We start from the raw sequence: 14,801 nt of genomic DNA, 5'->3' as shown, positions 1-14,801 counted from the left end.
CGAGTAAGCTAAGAAGTATAATGCTCCCAAGCGCATCGAGCTTCCGCCAAGAGTAGTGCTCAATTTTTATTCCTTCTTAGACCTTTGTATCACCTTAAAATTTAAAATGCCTCTTTGTTCTTACTTTAATGTGACCCATTTAAAGAAAAATTTTTTTTCAAGTTTTTTTCTGGGCCAGACGTACGCATGAGTTTAAATTTTCTTGTACCGTGGCCGATGTCACCTACGCTGACGACGTGTTGCATGTTGAATGCTGTGTAGAAGGCCAGCTTGGCAACATTTTGTACGCTACCAGCTTTTGTCTACAAGTATGCGTCGTAGCACTAAAAGCCGTTTCTTATATTTCTTTAGCTTTCCAGTTTTCGGTTCAAAAACGGCACAGCCGTGTAGAGTACTCGTTGTTCACTAAGCTGCCGTGAATCGTGGAATGAATGCGCCACGTGTGCCGCAACTGCAGTGCATACTTGCGCATAATCGCCGTGTCTTGAGATCAACGTGCGCTCGCTCCTTCATCTAGCGGCTCTCAGGAAATGAAAAAGCTGACTACGAATATCCGTTACGTTTATTATACGAAGAGGATTTTGTTGCCAGGTGGTAGAAGAGCTCATGCTCTTTCATGGAATGTAGGCGTACACTTCCCCGTCTTCGGGAGTCCTCTCCAAGTACTCCCGATCTATGAGGGCGTCGATCCTTTTCCTAATGGCCTCGGGGCTAGGGGTGTACCGAGCGCGCAGCAGGTTGATGAGTTCGGCGACGAGCTCGTCGTGTGATAACTTTAGGTGTTTCTTCATTATTCTCATTATGGCGGCCTCCAGCTCAAACCTTCTCTCCTCGTCCACGTTGGCCACCACCCTCTCGTGATCTTTCGGGCGCCTCTCTTTGCTGGTCGCGACCGGCTGGATCTTTACCCTGCGCTCATCAGATGTGAAGGATTCATTCACGGTGAACGCGTGGCCAGGCTCGATGCCATCTGTCTCAGGTTCCTTGTTGAGGATCCGCTCAGTGGCCTTGCCTGCTGACAACGACAGAAGGGCGCGCACCAGGTCCTTCTCGGGGATGGCCGTCTCGGAGGCAATGTCCTCGTACGTGATCCTGTCGCGATTGTTGAAAAGCATCAGCACGCACATTTGGTACGTCGACACCACGACGATGTATGTCCGCGGCCCGGTGACAACCACAGAGGGCGCTGACGATGTGGACGGCTGGTCCTGCCCGCTGAACACCGCACTCAGGTCCGCCCAGCCCAGCTGCGGCTGTAGTGTCAGCAGTCGGCCCGAGTGCTTGGCCAAGTAGAAACTCCGGAACGTCTCATAAGCGTCATGAGGAGCTGCGGGAATGTTGCTTTGCTGTAAGGCCGCAGGGAAAGGCCAGAAGCCCGTTGTCAGCACGCGCATACGCAGGTCCAATCCTTGCAGATCTATACCACTGGAAGCCACAGCGGCTTTAAACTCTTCTGTCATTGTTTTCGATAGAGACATGTCTTTGAACATAGTCTCAAATTTTGAGGTATACACACAACCACACTGAATCTTGAATTTGAAGACTAGGCTCTTCTCGGCATCCTCTGAAGCGCACTTGTTGAGCAGCAACCGCTTACACAGGTGCTGCTTGTAGTAGCGCTCGAAAATGTCTTTCTCCGGCAAGAACCTGAAGACGGTGACAATATTGTCCAGGACCTGCTCTTTTTCTTGCTGAGTCATTCCTATAATCCCTTTTCTCAGCATCTCGTCCGCATATAAGGCGACGTACTCGGCCGATTTGTTGGATAAGCTGAGGATGTACTCGAAGTCAGCATTCATCATCTGTCTGAAAATGTACTCGTTATTGAATGAGCTTTCCAGAATGTGATCGAAACGGTCCTTAAGGTACAGCACATTATTCACAAGATGCATTGGGTCTCCCTCGTCACCCTTTTGCGGCATAAATGATCTGCCCTGCTCGCGAAGGTACTTGCTCAAACACTGTGCAACTGCTTTCAGGCCGTTCTCAGCACGACTAAGCAACCGAAACGCGCGCGACAACTCCTCCGAATTTTGGGTTTCCAACATGTGGACGACGCCTGAGCCTTCCATCTCCGCGATGACCTTCACGTGGTTCGCGATCAGTTCTTGGAAGACCACCTGCCCGACGGGACCATCAGTGGAAGCATCCAGGCACTGCCTTGCCCGCTCGGACTCTTCGGCGATGCGCTGCTCCGCCATGCCAATGTAGGCTATCGCGTCCTTATCCGCCAGGTGCTTTTGACTCTCCAGCGAGTAGAATTTTGCCGATTCGTCCAGAAACGACCGCTCGAAGTCTTCCTCGTAGACAGACCTTGAATCAACGCCCACTTTTATCAGCATCTGGCAGATGTTCTTGACTAATGGCCTGTCGACCATCGCGCCCTCGCGATCGCGGCTTATCATATACAGCAGGATCTCACGAAGTTTGACCCGTACATCATTGTAGCGGGCTATCGTGTCTCGGAACAGAATCAACCCCAGGGTGTACACGCTGTCCACGTTATTCTTTGGAACGTATACTTTGTCCAGGTACCGAACGATGTCCACGATCATGGTCATGCTCGCCTGGTGGTCGCTCCAGGCTTGATTTAGCGTCTGCAGGAAACTGTCGTCGGCAGAGGCCAAGACGCTTGGCCGCACATTGTTCACCAGATGCTCGGTCACGGCCTCGCGAAGTCCGTAGTATAGGAGCGCCGATTCGTTGTGCGCCACCATGTCGTAGGCAAAGCGGTACAGTTCGTCGAAGCGGCGGCCGGTGGCCCGCTTCTGCTGGATATCCAGGAAGGCCCTCCGCAGGGTTGGCCAGAGGTTCTCGGTGCTGCCCTGTGCCATCGCCTGACGAAGACCCGCAATACGCACCCCTTTGGCGTTCTTCTTCGTGAGCCTGGCCATGACGTCCGCCCCTTCGCTTCCCTTTACTGGACTTAACGCGATGCTCGAGCCATCCACACGTCTTCGTCTTCTCCTTCAGTGACTGTCTCGCATGAGCGCCCGCGCTCGCGATAGAGTGCAGATTTGCTTCGAATATAAAAAGGCGCAATCATTCGGTGATGGCATCGAATGTGATGCTTAGCGCCGCGAAGGGCCTGCGATACACACCGATTTTAGCTTAGAAAAACGTGGCACAGGCACGAGCTCTGCTAAAAACTGAGTAGATATTCAGGGTTGTGAGCATGACGATCAAGGACTTATTCCCTCCAGGAATGCGGTCTTAAAATTCATGTGTGTGAAGTGGAAGTCGAAGATATTTAGGCAGCACGCAGAAGCATTCTATTCTGGCATAACTGCATGGTTGGGGTTGGGCCTTATGATCGCGCATAATAAACCCGAACATTTAGAGCAATTCATATTTATCGTGGACACTGTGTTTTTGCTGCTATGCTTGTTAGTGCGGGGAAAAAAGCGATATCGCCCGCGTATGCAACCGCCTTGACCCTATTACGCATAGCAGTGAAACCATGAATGCAACTACTACGTATGCTGAAAGAGTGCGGCTCCATACATACTGGGCAACGGGTACATTGGATGGTATTGCTTCATAGACGAGCGTAAAGACACGTAAGCCCTGAACGATGATCATAAATGATTAAGTGGGTCGAACATTTTCTGTGTTGCACCGTTTTAATTACAACAGTGCAGTGACACGCGCATATGTATGAGTGGTTCCGAAGGTATTATGCAGCACCGGCACACGCACCGCTTGCTAGAGACATAAATATGATGGTTTGGTTTATGGGGTATGGGGCTATAACGTCCCAAAGCGCTATGAGCGACGTCGTAATGAAGGGCTCCGGAGATTTCGACCACCTGGGGCTCTTTAAGTGCGTTTGAATATTATACGATGCTGCCTATCGGAGAGGGCCACATTTTGCCCATTTTTCAAACTTTAAAACTGTATAGCGCCGTAACACAGATAGATATCGAAAACGACCCTGGGTTTTAGGTACCCTAACATATGCTGTTTAAAATGGTGTGCGTCGATCTGTCATAGCTTTGATCCAGAAGCTTCCCGATGCCCTTTTATCTGAAACCTGGTAATGCCGAACATATGAAAGATGGCGCCTGGTAGCTAGTTACGCTGCAGAAATAGTTCGAAGCGATGAATTTCCGTCCATTTTGATGATTATCTTTTTGTCAGGAGACGTATGCCTTATAGAAAAGAACCCGTGCGAGAGTTCGAACCTAGTGCATGAACCGGAGTTTTAAACAAAGAAAGTTACTGGGATGAAAATTAACGTAGCTACAAAAAGTATTTGTGGGTGTTCATAATGCTTGTAGTGGAGCAACTTCGCGAATTTTCAGCCCCAGTGCTATTATTCAAATAGTTTATTTGCGTCTGTGATTATGTTAGAATAGGGTATGAGAGCTAGCTCGTTTGAATTTGGATATTCATGTTACTTTGGAAGAGCGTAGCGGCAACCAAACGGCCGGCTTCAAAAAGTAATGTCGGATGGAGGTGTTTGAGTTTATTCTTATAGTGCTGATGTAAGAAGTTTGATGGAGCTTTACTCAGAGACGTTCTTTACCTGTCCAGCTTATTACATGCCATCGGAAATAATAGAGAATTATAAGTCTAGAAGCAGATGGCCTCTGATTAGAAGGCCAACTGTCGCTTCCATCTGTGATGCTTTAAAATTAGTGATTTGTAGCGTTGTCGGAATAAGGTGACTGGGGTTTGGACCTGGGGTTCTAACCTGTGTTCAGAACCTTTTTTTTTGTCAGCCGATTTTAATAAAGAGTTCTCGTTTCAAGACCTCGAAAATATATTAGTATCAATGAACAATTTCACGCATTATAACCATTCGTACATTTTTTTTTAAGAGCTATAGGCGACTTCGTTTTGGTGCTCTTTCATTCAAACATCTGTCATATGCATGCATGACGTATAGCCAGGATCCTATCAGTGGGCTATAACTGCAGAAATGAGGCTGCGCTTTTCAGCCACCAAAGTTTTCTTATACCACTAGATACCACCAACTTTGTTTAATTGTTGCGAAGAAAGTGGGGAATTTAATTTTGCCGACTTCTGTCCTTCGAAAAAGCGCTCTTATATGGGCATCTGCAAGAAAGCAGTTTACAAATGGCAGTTATAAATGGTATGTATAGCGGCTGTAGCATTTCACTGCACTGTCTTTTGGGAGATTGCATACAGTCCGATACAGCTCAAGAATTCAGCGGCAATTAAATGCCCGGCAAAGCAGACCCTCTAGCGAATGGCAGCAGCCGATTGTCATGGGGCCGCGGTTAATCCCACCGCACCTCCAACAGTTACATTGCAGGGGGCTGGAAGGTGCAAAAGGCTTAACCGCAGATTAACAGGATTAGCCGCGAAGTCATGTCAATCGGCTGACGCCATTGGCTTGAGGGCCTCCTTTGGGGAACGTTTGCATCTGTACTCTTGAAGCTGTGCTGTAATCATTTTTTTAAAATAAATTATTCTATATTACCAGTGTAGGAGATTAGTTGCGTTATCGCTCACAGCTTTCATTTACGATTCATCTTCCTGCTCAAAATGCAATGAAAACGAATAAAAAATTGATCGCGAAAAGCCAGGTCAAAGGATGTCGAAGGGGAAGAAAATGAACAACTAAACAGTCCTGGCCAAGCCAATACAAATACTATGTTAAGAATCTTAAAAGAATGAAAACTGGAAACATATGTTAGGATGGGCAATAAAAAAGGAAACTCTCCTGGAAAAAGAGCATGACGTCAATTGGACAAGTGTCTGTGGGAAAAATCGCCCACTTTTGCTTCTAAACTGGTTTTGTATGTGTCGATCATTTCACCGCCCGCCGCCTTTCTTCTACCGATTAGAGACGCCTTGGTATGAAGAGGGTATGAGTAGCACCTGCTGCCCCTCCAGGTCAGAAGCCCCCTGATTTGCCCGCCACACCAGATACCCGTGCGCCGATGACGTGTGCCGGGAGAGGTCTATTCGAAGTGGACGTTTTCTTTTTTGGTTCCTACCTCAGCAGTTAAGGAAATGCGCAGTGGAGGCTCTGGTTGCGCGTGAGAAAGGAAGGAATGAGTCTTGGGCATTCTACGGCACAATTGTTACGTGGTGCGGGGGCGACCGGTTGCGGGAGGGAGGGGAAGGGGCTCTTGAAGGAGCGTAGCGACGCCTTGTGTTGTTGTGAGACATACCATGCACTCACTTGTTCCCTATTTCCTTTCCGCGAGTCGCTCAGCGGAGCGTGAGGCAGGTCTCGGAATTTCGTCCACTGTTTGTGTTTGGGTAAGCGAAGGAGTGGATTGCAACAGTGTAAAGCCCCGACTCCAACGACACATCCTGGGCGTACGCGCTCAGCGTCGGCGCTCTTGGCGTGTGCCGGCACTGGCGTCGAAAAGGGGCGTGCATCTCCATGTCTCTGGTGCTGGCTCGTACCCCCTCTCTAGTCGAGGGAAAGAATTTCAAGCCGTGAAGAAAAGGGGTTGGGGGGGGGGGGGGGGGGGGGCGCTGAAAGGACCAGTTAAACCGCGAAGAAAAGTTCGGGGAACCTGAAATAGGCTCAAGCCATGAAGAAAGGAGTCACCGAGACTCCCGTGGTCCTCCGATTGTTGCAAACCGGACCCGACTTCCGACGCGTGCGCGAGCGCCCGTGCGCTGGCGCTGATATCTAGCACGGACAGATATCGGCGCCTCGCCGAGATTCACTGACGTCTCCTGCAGTGCGCATACGCAGATTGGTTCTGGCGTACGCCAAGAGCGTAGACGCTGGGTGCGTACGCCCAGGAAGGGCCCTTGGAGATGGTACTTAAAACTTGGACTTAAATTTCGGTCGTGTTCTCAGGGTACCTTTGTGGTCGGTGCAGTCTGGATGACCGGTAGCTCCCTGCACTCCCTCAAGAAGTTCTGAACGTAGTTCTTGCGCTGATTCTATTTTCAGCTTTTCGTTTCTTCTGTCCACGTCGTCAGGCACTTCCCACAAGGGATTTCGTTCATTGGGCCTTCATCTCTTCCTCTTTGGAGGAACGAGGAATATTTATCTTATAAAAAAGATGCACACAAATAAAGATAGCACAATGCATAGCCGAGTGCGCCATTGAAAAGACATTTAATGGATAACAATCCTCGCGTCTTGAAGAGCAAACCGTGTGCTCATAGACCCTTCTCCGCAAATGAGGGGTATAATAAAAAAAAAAACATACGAACAAATTATGGGGGCACCTAAGTCATTCTTATGATGTGTAACTGCGAGAGGACTGCTTTTCGCTGAGTTGTTGCTGGGAGTTGTTGCTGCGCATCGTATTTCCTAGCCTATCTCGCAGAGGCGACGCACAATTTTTTACATGTACCACTTCAAGTCAGGCGGTAAAGTGGCATCTCGCCCACTGCCTGCAGCAGAGGGGCCAGCCGCTGCCATCTTGAGCCTGGTCTGCTTTGTTATACGAGTGAGGGTTATTGTATAACGACCCCAGGAATGCGGCGGGGCGCCCCTAAACCTGTTTCCATTCATCACGGAAGTCGTCTTGCCCTTCTCGGAAGGGGAGAGTCGCACTGATGATGATGACGTCATTCGCGTGCAGCGTTTCTGCCACGCATGCCTTTCCAGTCTAGGTAGTTCTGGCCTGCCACGGCTTTCTGGCTACGTCGGGGTTTTCGCATAACTAGCCAAGTGCCTTGTCACACAGGCAGGTTCAGTGACACTTTCACGAAGTGCACTGCTCTTGAACGAACGACACTTTCGGAGCGCGCTGTTCCACGGCAAAAAGGAGTGTAATTTGGAAATGATGGCAGTGGCGAGGCATGTTGCAGCACCTTTGAGAAATTCTTTTTGATTTCACTTAAATACCTACAAAATACATTTTTTTTCGCAAATTTAACTACTCCGAGTCAATTTTTAGATTTATTTCCACATCTAAACAAGTGTTAACGACAACAAGCATCACAAGTAATACCCCTGCTACACGGGAGTTTCGAACGCCTTCCAAGTGATGTCATTCGACTCGACTGCCGCATTGTGCTGCTAAACAAATATTTTAATAGCATTCGGCTGAGTTACAGTCCAGTCAACGGAGCTCCTCGAATTCATTCGAGATTTTGGGATGCCTCCGATTCCGAAGCTCGAACACAGCCCGCACTGAACAACAGCCGTCGCCATCGCTTCGCCCCCCCCCCCCCCACAGCAACGCCGGACTGTTTCGGTTCTGTGGACATTGATTTTAATAACAATAGGGGTTTTATTCGTGTCTCACATAGTACAGAACAGTGAAGGCCGGCAGTAAATGTGATAAATGAGTGCTTGACAGAGCCGCACGCCCCCGAGCACTAGACAGCGGTACAGTGGCATTGTTTTTTTTTTTTGTAAGTACAGTACACTATACTACCTGATCAATTAAATTCCACTCTTCCAAAGTAAATAGAGCACATGGAATTAGCTTGTTGTAAGGCAGAATAAAAAGACAAAAAATTCACTGAACCAATAAAAGTTACAAAATGCATACACAATTGCAGTCGAGTGAGGACAGAGAGAACAATCGTAATTACCATTCACTCGCCCTATGGAAACAACTTCAGTGCTTATACAATTAAAATGGCTAAAGCAAGCGTGGTCACAAGGAGAAAGGACTTAATGGAAAGGGAAGTAGGTTTGGTTTGGTTTATGGGGTTTAACGTCCCAAAGCGACTAAGGCTATGAGGGACGCCGTAGTGGAGGGCTCCGGAAATTTCGACCGCCTGGGATTCTTGATCGTGCACTGACATCGCACAGTACACGGGCCTCTAGAATTTCTCCTGCAAAGAAATTCAACCGCCGCGACCGGGATCGAACCCGGCCGGGATCGAACCCGGCCGGGATCGAACCCGGCCGCGGTGGTTGAATTTCTTTGGAGGAGAAAGAGGTTAGAACAAAAAAAAAAAAAACAGTAACAAGCCGAAAAAAAACAAGTAGTTTAATTGCGGCTTGTCAGTGACGAAGCCGAAGACAATCATTCGGAGATGTAATATTTTCATGTGTGTTGTTCGCTTTCTTTTTTGCTCATTTTTTAGCAAATATTTTGTGTACACGCTAAATGAGTGCTTGAAGACCACAGTACATGACTGAACATTTACCGCATAAGCGCGAAATTTGCCCAGGAATGCACCGATGAGGACGACTGCACTCCAGTACTCTTGTTTACATCGCCATGCGCAAACTGATAGTGCTCGTTTGCATGGCATAATACGCGACCTGCGCATTAGTTATCTTAATTAATCTCATTTTTGTAACGGTTGTACCCTTGCTTATTTACAAAGTGCGACAAGTCTGTAGGAAGCGCCGATGCGACTGCGCGCCTGGGAAACACTTGGTAGCCTGGTTGGTGACATCATCGCGTAGGACCGGAGCTTCGCGGTAATCCCCCCTGCTTTCTCCGATGAGACGAATACCTCATTTTGAATCAGTTTACGCAGAAACATATTCGGTGATCGTTCGCATTCATTGAAACGGCCTTATTTGTCATCCACAAGCGACGGCAGCGACTGCAACTGGCTGCCTAAAACATTGAGCGGCAGTCCGAGTCCCAACGGCGCTTCCCATTCAGTGCATACGCGCCCTGTAATGTAAGCGACAGTCGATTTCAGGTCACCTTTGGCAAAACTACACTCCCTGTACATTTGGGTTCGCTGAAAATTGAGAATTCGCTCTCCCCAATGACCGAAATTGCGTACACACACCCTGTGGACTCATTAGGCCTACCGCGGAAGGGGGTCGCCGTCATCAGCAAAGCGAGAGCAGCTGTTCAAGTGTCCGCATTATCTGTATTTGCATATGAATTAAAACAAGCTTTCATTAATAGGCGCAATCATGAAAATAAGATGGAGATTTTTAATTCTCAGAGCAAATTTTTGAATGCCGCAGACATGCTGTTGAGGCTACACGCTCGCCTTGCCAGTCCAAGTTGAGGGGGCCCACCAAACTCACTACGAGGAAAGTGCGTTCTGCAGCGAGTGTCACCAAAGCTCATCGTGTGACAGTGCGCAAATGACACTTTAAGCAAATTTCACTTGTTGAAAGTGGCACTAAACGCTCCAGTATGACAGGAGTATAATGCTCTCGCATTAGAAACTGTTCCAATCCGTGCTACATCTAGAAATTAATGCTACATTGCATTAATGCATGCGTAGTGTGCCGTGTATTGTAGCAATGTATAGATATTGAGTGCTGTGACTACAGAAATCTTTATGAATTTGTTTCGTTGCGCTTGCATTTCGTGCTGTCGTCCCGGATGCCTTCCGCGTGAGGGAAACTTCAAGAGGAACCTCATTTAGTGTTCGGGCTTCTATGGCCAGGTGTCCAAGGGTGTGTGGTGATGGCTTGGCTAGACTACATGCTGGAAACGCTACTGCATGAAATGAACGTTACTTCTCAGCTCTTGGTCGCTGTTTGCGAAGGTGATCTCGGCGCCTCTTCACCGCGACAGATGCCCCGGCCCGCTGTCGCTTTGTCGTGGCGTTTGGGGAGCCAGGCGAAAGTGCGCCTCTTCGGACTACTAATTCCTCCTCTGTTCCCATTCATGTCGCCAACTCCGCTTTACTGTAGGGCCTAGGCCATCCATTTAGTGTTCATGTCTGTTGGCTCCGTTTCTAGACTTTTCGTGTTGCTTTTCTGCCATGATGCAGTCGCTTCCCGCCGCTCAGGGTAGAGCGCTAATTCTTGCAAGTATAAATAACTCCTAGAGACATGCACTGGTGACTTATGGTTACAGTCGAGCTATTCACAAAGCCACACACTTTTATGGTTGCGCACTTAAAAAAAAAAGGTTCGAAACACGATGAAACATAAAATTATTCCATATGTACTTTTTTTTTTCGGGTGACTTCTTGCGTCAAGTCGAAGGTGTAGTCTCGAAATGCATGCCTGTATTAATACACGCTTGAACGATACACTCATGGCCACAAGTGAACAGCATCGCACAAAAACGAAATATATCATTTTATCGCATGGCCGGAGTGTAGGAAACGAATTCCTCGTTTTCCTTCACTCTCTGATTTCTGTTACTATAATTTTACTTGGTCGATGAGGCAGACAGCGTTCTCACTTATTCCTCAGTCGCTGTCACCATAAAGAAGGCGAACAATATTTCTCTTACATTCTTGTTTCTTGATTTTGCGATTATAGTTGTTTTCTCAAAATTCGGCGCATATTGCCAGTGCGATATTTGCTCAATCGGCCACATGACACGGCGCAGATATGCAGACGCACGCTACGTGTGCTTTCGGTGCTCGAGCTTGCGTTCGTGCGGGTGTGCGTGCGTATGTGTAGCATAGCGTGTGTGTAGCGAAAAATACGGCGCCGGAGAGACACGGCACACTGTGTATCACTGCGTCATGTTTCTACCGGAATGTAGCCTTTTCTTTCCTCTACATACTGGAGGCACCTTTTGGAAACCTTACAACTCGTCAGAAAGAATCGCGGAAAGCATCCTCGCCCCCTCAAGCGATTCAACAAGCCCGTCAACCACCTCCTTGCCTTTTCTGTCCCCTCTTTTTCTGCCCACAAGGCGCCCTTCTCAGTATCCGACTACTGAGCATGCGTTTGTCAGGCGCAGAGAAGGCTTCACGCCGCATTGATACTTTTCTTTCGCCCGCAGAGCCCTTCCTGCTCCCCCCTCCTCCCACAATGTTGAACGTATTCCGAACAAAGGTTCACCCGACCGCCCCCCCCCCCCCCCCCCCCTTGCCGCCGCCGCGGTGTTGCCTCCCGTCTGCCCGCGTGCGGCTATGCGAGGCAGGAAGAGGGAAATTGAAAGAGAGAGGAGGAGTTCAGGGTGAAGCGGCCCGTGGTGGCAGTCTGCCGAACTAAACGGCCATGTCCCGCAAAGCTGGGCTTGTTCGAAGACCTGCCTGATCTGCCCCTGTACGTAGTCTTTGTCAAAAGTAACCAGGCTGCATGGTTTGCTTCTAGCTTGTATAGTGGATCCCTTGGGGCTTTCCTAAAGATCAAAAAGTGTTGGAAGGTAAGAAGACCCCCAATCCTTACCTTTAACGACCATTTCAGCTTCAGGGATGCTGTAAGGGCTCCACTGTACGAGCTAGAAGCAAACCGTACAGTTTGGTTACTTTTGACAAAGCCTATACGTCTCGCGTAATCTTCTGGCCGCGTTTAGCACATAGGGAAGCACGAGCTGACGTCGCCGGTCTGAAGCCAGGCACCAAAACCTTGCGACTGTTTTGAGCCCGCCTACGCCTTCAGCTGAAATCGAAAATTTATACAGCGACCAAACTGACTCGGAAAGTTTCGCTACTAAAAGACGAAAAAAATAAAGAGAAAGACGACGTGTACATGGATGTCACTTCTGAATAAACGCCACCTGGCGAATCAGAAGTTAACCTGAACACATCAAAAAGGGTTATCCGGCGTCGCCTGCAGCGATGCCGCCGACGTATGACGTAAACTCAAATGAAAGACAAGGACAGCTAATGAGGGCATGCAGAACTGCAGCGCCACGAGCCGAAAAGGCATGAACAAGCAGGCCGGTATTTCTGAACACGGCAGTTCTGTTTTTTTTTTTTATGTCTGATCGCGGGATGTCCGTTGATACAGGGAGCCGCGGTAATTGGGCTCCGCCAGCTGCGCGAGAGAGGTGAACGTTCTGGCGGCCGACGCGCCGGGTTCAAACGACCGTCGCATATACGCGAAGCAAAACACAGAGACAACACTGTATGCGCTGCTGTGCAAAGCTCTCAAGTTTATTGCTAGTGAGCAATGCAAAAGTTTTCGTGATGCTGCTGCTTTACATCCACTTGCACGTGCACGTACAGCTTGCCGATAAGCTCCGGGAATGTTCACCAGACTTTTTAAGTGTGCGATGTTTGGTCGTTTTGACAGGTATGCTGAAAGAGTTAGGCATTCTTGAGGGTCTGTGTGTACTGAGAAGCACTTGTAAATGGGCCTGTTGGTGCATATTCAGGAAAGACACGATAAAGCACAAAGGCGAACACGAACGTGGTCTGGGGAATAGGACGAGCGCTTTCGCTGAGGGAACAGGAAAACCGGTCCTGTTGCCTCACCACGTCCGTGTTCGCCTTTTACGCTCGTCCGGAGGGGGGGGCAAGGGGGGGGCGGCTGCACCCCCCTGGAAAATCACTCACTCGAACCGTGAGTGATGGCCGCACGCCAGGGGCGGTGGTGCGCTCAGCCAAAAGGGTAAAAGCAGCCCCGCTTCCACGCTTTGGGTCACATCTGCGAAATGCCGCGTCCGGGAGCGCGTCGTTCCGCCGTTTTCAAACCACGCCATCGTTAGCTCTACTGAAGGGCGACCTGCTGCAGACATACAGCGGCACCGGCGAGCATGTGTTTCGAGCCGTCTTGAGATGGGTGTCTAGAGAGATAGCGACACGGAGGCAGACAGTGCACGGGGCATCTTGTTTTCGCCTATCGTTACGCCGGCCACCGATGAATTCTTCAGGAGGGAAGGACAAATCAGCCGTGTCCACCCCCGCTTTGTCGGGCTGCTCAGGGGCAAGCGGGCGATGAGTTGACGCCGCCGCCGCTCGCTCTCTCCTCCGATCCACGGGAGAGTGCAGTTCGGTAGAAGCGCCGCTTTCAGAATCTCCGGCAAAGGGGATTAGCTGCTTTTGTTCACGGCGACGCAGTCTCCAGAGGCGCCCCCACACCAGCGTTCTTTGCGTCTTCTGCGAAAACCAGCGCCTTTGGTCAACGCAGCCCGATGGCGCCTGCCTGGCTCGCCTGTCACCTCTGGCTGGGCCTCAAATCACAACAGCGCCCATGTACTGTGCGTGTCAGTGCATGGTAAAGAGACCCAGGTGGTCGACATTATCCGGAACTCTGTACTACTCCGTCCCTCATAGCCTGAGTCGTTTTGGGGCTCTGAACCCCATAAAAACACAAAAACAATTTTTCCGACCGGAGTGGCGAGTGTCCCTTCCCCTCGGAAGTTGCGCGGCGTTCCTTTCACCCCCAAAGTGCGCATTCGGGGATACTGCGGCAAGTGCGCGCCTCTGTGTTTGTGCTTCGGTATTTTTAGTGCCCGGTTGTCAGCGAAGCTGAGAACAACCAAGACAGCGGACGAGAAAACGACGAGCGGCGAGCAGTGTGTGTGCGGTTGTTCGACTGTGCGGATGCGCGAGCAAGATGGAGCGAGGTGTATGAAGCTGCGAGCGTGCATTTATCATGTAAATAAGTTTTCGTTGTATATATAGTCATCTTTTGTTTTCAACGTACGCGTTCAACAGTTTTTCCAATCAATGTGTATGATGAGTGTGCACCGAGAGCGTGTAATGAAGCACAGAAGTGAATTTATCACACGTGTAATTACGCAATTCGCCCAGAAAAATCCGAGGCGCCTACAGTTGCTGTTCAAGGAAGACTGACTGAGTGACTGTAGTTGCGTGTTTGTGAACATGTTGTGCTGTGTGCTGGTCATCAATCCGGGTGAGTCGAGAACCCGTATGCAGCAAGACTGAGCACTCTTCTATACGAAGTGATAGTATCTTTTTGCATTTTTTATTAATTTTAATTGTTTCTTCGTTGATAAACTCCAATGTACCTCTCCTAGCCGCGCTTTAATTTGCTGTTTGTCATTTCTCTTTCATGTGTGCATTTTGTTTAATTTTTATTTATATATAAATAAATAAATTTACTCCGCAAATAGTGCCTGTTTGCTACGAACATACCCCCCCCCCCCCCCTCCGGCGCCAACAACCAACGGGGCCCCCCCCCTGCAAAAAATTCTGCGGACGCCCTTGGCTATGTCTTTTCTGTATGAACATAATTGTCAACGGTCAGCGCCAGCAAGTATTGCTTTTGATTGCAGAATTTGTCCATATAATTAGCTACCTCGTGAAACAGAGCAGTA

The 14,801-nt window shown here is 49.2% G+C and overlaps 1 protein-coding gene and 1 pseudogene across 1 annotated transcript in view; one reads left to right on the top strand and one right to left on the bottom strand.

The window, feature by feature from the left end:
• LOC149339424 (angiotensin-converting enzyme-like) overlaps positions 1 to 14,801 on the top strand; it is a 63,468-nt gene that overhangs the window by 31,597 nt on the left and 17,070 nt on the right. The window lies entirely within an intron of this gene.
• On the bottom strand, positions 571 to 2,845 carry LOC149339425 (cullin-3 pseudogene; annotated as a pseudogene).

This window comes from Amblyomma mixtum, chromosome 6, assembly GCF_055824585.1.
Source record: "Amblyomma mixtum isolate Tamu chromosome 6, ASM5582458v1, whole genome shotgun sequence".
In the NCBI taxonomy this organism is placed as follows: Eukaryota; Metazoa; Arthropoda; class Arachnida; order Ixodida; family Ixodidae; genus Amblyomma; species Amblyomma mixtum.
The sequence above is the reverse complement of the archived record's forward strand: the minus strand, read 5'-3'. Positions and strand labels throughout refer to the sequence as shown.